Raw genomic sequence first — 5,711 nt, 5'->3', positions numbered from 1 at the left:
GGCATGGGGGGAGCGGGAGCCACAGCGTCGCGCCGGGCAGCAGCAACCGAAGGCCATAGCGGGCGGGCGACCGCGGGCGCGAGTAGAGGCAGATGCGTGCGGGCGTGAGTGCAGGGCGGCCGACGCGGGGTGGCGACGGCAGAGCGGGGCTGCAGCCCCCCGCGGTGGGGGCGCGCAGGGCGCAACCGGCCAGCAGGGACGCGTCGGAGTGGGCGCATGGTTCACGGGGAGGGGGCCAGAGACGCCCGGGACGCGCACTGTTGAGCGGAGCAGCGCGGGGTTCGGCCCCGCAGCGGGCGCGCCGAGCGAAGGGAGCAGGGTGCTGCCGCAGGGAGCGACGGGTGAAACCACGGCAACCGCGAGCTGCGGTGGCTCCAGGCGCGGGGCGATACGGACCTACGACGGCGTTCCGAGGCGGGGAAAAGGAGGGAGAGGGAGTGTCGCTCACCGAGCAGGCGCAAGGAGGCCCGTCGAGTGGCTTAGGAGCAGCAGGACGATGGCGGTGTTCGTCGGGGAAGAGACGGTGCCGAAGATGAGGACGAGCTCGATCCCGTCGATGTAGATGAAGCAGGGGACGACGACAAAGTAGAAGGACGAGGCCTCAGGCGCCAGGGAGCGCGGTGGGCACGAGGACGAGGTCGGCCATGGCGAGGGCGATGAGGTGACCACGGCGAGGACGAACAACGTTGGTTCACGGCGTCGGGCGCGAGGGGGATTCCCGATCCAGATCGAGAAAAAAAGGGGGGAGTGGTTTTGGGGTAGCTAGGGTTCGCACCGGGGAGAGAGAAACGTCGGCTAAATAGGGGGGCGAAGACAGTGGATGGGCGCCACGGCGATGGACGCGGCCATCGCAGCCATCGGCTGTGGCCACGAGCGCCCCCCCCCCCCTTGAACAGGGAAGGGGAGGCACTGCGCTCGGGGGCTGGCTAGTGGCCAGTTGGCCCAAGGCCCAGATAGGGAACGGGGGTTTGCCCCCTTTTGTGTGTGTGTGTGTGTGTTTCTTTTTATTTATATCTCCTTGCTGTTTTATTTACTATTAGCATATTGTAGTTTTATAAAATATGAGACCAACATCTAAATTAATGTTTTAGTTTAGCCCTCAGCCACAAAAGTTCTACTCCCAAATAAAAATAGTTTGCTAATTTTCAGAAATTACAAAAGGCATTTATATAATTGTTTAGGCCACTGTTCTAATTATGTTGAGCACTTCAATGTTTTATATAAGTGTGGTTTCTTCACCAATAATACTTTTAAATTGTTTGGCACAGTTTGAATATTTTTGTTTTGAAACTTGAAAACTTTTATTTTTGACTTTGTTCTAAATTTGACTTTAAATCTGAGTTTGAATATGAACAGTGATTTGGATCAACTGAGGATTAGCAACAGTAATGTGATGACGTGGCACCATTAACGGAGGATTACTGTAGTTTAATTATCCGGGCGTCACAATTCTCCTCCACTACAAGAAATCTCGTCCCGAGATTTAAGGAGTGAAATAAGATGGAAGCTATAAGAACGGCTGTCTGAAGGATCGGCATCCGATAGTTATCTCTAGGAAGGAGATTTTGCAAGCACCAAGAAATGTATCGAGAGTGCTATAAGGAGATTCAAGAGGTTTCAACCGGGTAGGCATCCAGCGGATGCCTAAAACAAGTGATGATGGGGTTCAAAGTAATGAAGAATAATGTTGCCTCTGGTACCAGAATGAAACATGGGGAGGAAGTTGGCTCGCGAATTACATACGAAGCCGAGTGCAAAGAACGTCTCGGAATCAAGGTGGTAGATGAGAGTAAGGTTTCGATCCTGTGGAACTGTGAGTTATGGGCCCACCATGTGGGTTAAAAAGCAGGAAGGCTGCTAACATTTTGTACGGTCATGATAGCAAGGCAGGTCAGAGGACAGCCTGTCAGTTATGTTGGCAACAACGTCGGTACCAAGGGCGAGGGACGAAGAGAACCATTTTCCTGCTCGTTAAGACGAGGCGGACCAATAGGCAAAGTTCTCGTCCATCGGTGGCTACCAGAATGTCATCAGCAATAGTAACAAGGCCTTACGGAAAGAGTTGTACACCGGTGTTTACATAAGCAGGGAATTATCACTACTCAGATAAGATAGGTTACAAGAAAGATTAAACAAAACAATGGAAAGGAAAGCGTAGACTGTTATCTGTATTCTCGAGTGTCTAACAACACCGAACCAGTGAAAATTTTAAATCAGCGAGAAATATTAGTTGATCAAGAACTCATAAGAAGTTATGTAGTTCCGTCATATTCTCGAGATACCGGAGGATAATACCCGAAGGTATATCAATGTAGAGGTTGAACAGATGAAACGATCTGAAGAAGACAAGTACTTTAACTTGTCTGATAAATGGATCAAACAAGAACGATATGGTCGGAACCACGATTGCAAAGGACCAAACATGGATACGAGATGAACTTATCGCAAGGGGGCTATTATTATAAGAAGAAGCTTCCATGTTAAGCTCCACATTGGGTCCATGGGCATGAACACAAGGCTCAAGGTCGACTCCCACTTCTCTAATGCACAACTTTTCATTTACTTCTCGTCTTTGACAAAGTTGTAGAATTAAAAATTTATCCAAAGAAACGCCAGTAGTTATAACCCGCTTAATCTTTGGGTTCACACAGATTAGGCCAGGCATAGGCTCAACCCATCGGAGCATATTAGGAGCATATACCACAAACTTACGAATAATTAACTCAAGCTTGGAAGCAGAGCATGGTTGACAAAGGCAAGGGATACAAGGCATTATGTATCCAAGGAAAAGCTCACAAGGTTACTGAAAATGAAGGACGTTGTCGGATAGAACCCAACAAAGACTCTGGTGGTCCACCAGGGATCTGATGTGAGTAATGATACTCAACCAGAAGAGGAAAGGATGCAAGAAGATTAAATTATAGAAACAACTGACTAAATCAAGGCTCAGAAGCAACGGATTTATGATTTCCAAAATATCAAGGGATCAGAAGCAAACGCTCTGACCACGGATGGATAAGTTGAATAGACTTAGGGCACAATCAATGGCAACCTGATTGGCCGAGAACCAGCTCATGTTCGGGAGGACGTCTAAGCCGAAAAGATAACCTCTAAGGGTCAACTGATGATTGCGACATAGACATACCAAACCGGAAGACTCAAGGTGATAATGACAAAGGACGTCAATGGATACTGCTAGGCATATAGAATTAACCAGAGTGTAGGCAGGTAAGACCTGCTAGAGCAATAGGTGATAGAGGTCATCGAAAGCTCAGATTGTATTAAAAAGTATCTTATGAAGCATAAGTATAACTGGGGATGAATGGATACTCGATAAGAGCGATTAATTATCCGTAGGGGTATTCATGCAGCAAGGACTATAGGGCAGTAAGCATAAAGAATCCTCGGAACATCGAAGAGTATTTTAGGACATCTTGTAATAACAAGAGCAACTGGGGATGAAGGTATGAATGACAACATAGGTAGTTACGCATAGATTTATCGGTGTTAGAGATTGCAACGACGAAGGGCACAAGGGTCCCGAGAAAACTTCGGAGAGTATCTTCAAAATCTTCTGGTGCACCAAGTAATCATCCGGAGTGAGGGACTCTTCGGGAGAAAGTATTTACGAGAACCTAGAGTTGTTAGCAAAATCAGTTAGTCAGAATGGAAGAGAGATCAGAGTCCCAGAGTATAGTCAAGGAGTAAAAGATCCTAATAACACCCAATGGCAACGTGGGCCCGTAAGCCACACAGCCATGTTAGTAAATCAGTTATTTTTAAAGACTAGACACAACTTCGGCCAAGGAGTTGGAAAGTGGGATCCTACAGGTAGTCGGCTCTGATACCAACTTGTGACGCCCCCGATTCAACCGTACACTAATCATACATGCAAATGTGTATGATCAAGATCAGGGACTCACGGGAAGATATCACAACACAACTCTAGACATAAAAATAAATAATACAAGCTTCATATTACAAGCCAGGGGCCTCGAGGGCTCGAATACAAGCTCGATACACAAGAGTCAGCGGAAGCAACAATATCTGAGTACAGACATTAGTTAAACAACACTGGCTTAAGAAGGCAAACACAAAAGCAACAACGATCGAAGAGGCAAGGCCTCCTGCCTGGGACCTCCTAACTACTCCTGGTCGTCGGCGGTTTTCATGTAGCAGTATCTGTCGGCGGTGGCATTTGGCTCCATGGATCCACCATCTTGTTGGATCAACCGGAAATAAGAAAGAAGGGGGAAAAGGGGTAGCAAAGCAACCGTGACTACTCATCCAAAGTACTCGCAAGCATCAGATCTATACTATGTATGCATTGGTATCAAATGAAAGGTTGTATCTGTGGACTGAACTGCAGAATGCCAGAATAGAGGGGGAAGGCCTAGCCTATCGAAGACTAGCATCTTCACGCAGCTCCGAGCATCTTGCAGCATGTAGAAGAGTAAAGAAGAGCAGTTTATAATTAACAAGCATGTTGTAACATTAATGCCCAGATATCCTTCCTCGACTCCCTGCGAGAAAGCAATCCCGGAGCCACATATTCAAGTATCCATTTGTAGTTATATAAGATCAGGATATAAGTCTGAACGTCCATTACCGTGGACACGGTATTCGAGTATATAACTTCCCTGCAGGGGTGCACCACGTTACCCAACACGCTCGATCACTCTGGCCGGACACACCTTTCTGGTGTCAATGCCCGCCCTCGGAAGATCAACACATCGCAGCCCGACCTAGGCTCAGCAGAGAGGTCCCCGCCGGTCTACATCCTAAGAACTCCGGTGTCTTGGGCCCATCACCCGCAGCACTCCGGGTCGTTGCGCGCAGGGTGAATACCAGCACCGCCTCGGATGGCCAGCACGATCCGACCGTGCCGCACTGCTGAACTGGACGTCTGACAAAGCTTCGGCTGATACCGCGACGTCGAGGCCCATAACTATTCTCGCGTGGTGGTTAGTGTGTAAAGGCCAGAGGCCAACTCAGAACAAATACCCAAACCATAGTGTATTATTAGCTTGCGGAGACGAGCAGAGACTCATGATCGAAAGTGACCCCGTCGCCCCGTCTCGTGGACTTACGACAAGGGCTCAGAATGCCCGGCCGTGCCACGTCATTATCTTGCGGGTGCTCTCCAGGCCCGCCCGACTTTCGCCAAGGTCTCAAGTAAAGTCATTGTAACTGTGTGTCCAAACATCAAGGGGAAAACCCGAGGAATCACCCACGGAGGATTCCACTCGATGTAATCATCAAGGTGAACGTAAGAGGGACCACCCTCGAGGTTCACACTTGGGGTGTTGAATGACAGAGCCGTATCGGGAATGGTGAAAGAGGAAATCACCCTCGATGACCACGACCGAATAGCTACACTACAGAATTATCATCAGGAGTGCGTTATGAGGGATCACCCTCGGCATTCGATAGTAGCTCTGTAGAGTCGAGCAACTAAAGGGGCGTGATGTGATGTGAGGTGTCGGGCTCTAGTCGTCGATCATGCCGATCGAGGCGTCGATGATGAAGCAGGGGCAACAAGGACAACTGGGGGGTCACTGATGGATCACTAGCCAACCTATACTAAGTAGTTTAGGATAAGCAGGTAGGTAACAATAGCAGGTACAAAAGCAGGCTATGCATCAGAATAGGAGCAAACAATAACAGTAGCAAAATCTAATGCAAGCATGAGAGTATAGAATGGGCGATAT

This window comes from Triticum aestivum, chromosome 6B (assembly GCF_018294505.1).
Source record: "Triticum aestivum cultivar Chinese Spring chromosome 6B, IWGSC CS RefSeq v2.1, whole genome shotgun sequence".
NCBI lineage: Eukaryota > Viridiplantae > Streptophyta > Magnoliopsida > Poales > Poaceae > Triticum > Triticum aestivum.
The sequence above is the reverse complement of the archived record's forward strand: the minus strand, read 5'-3'. Positions refer to the sequence as shown.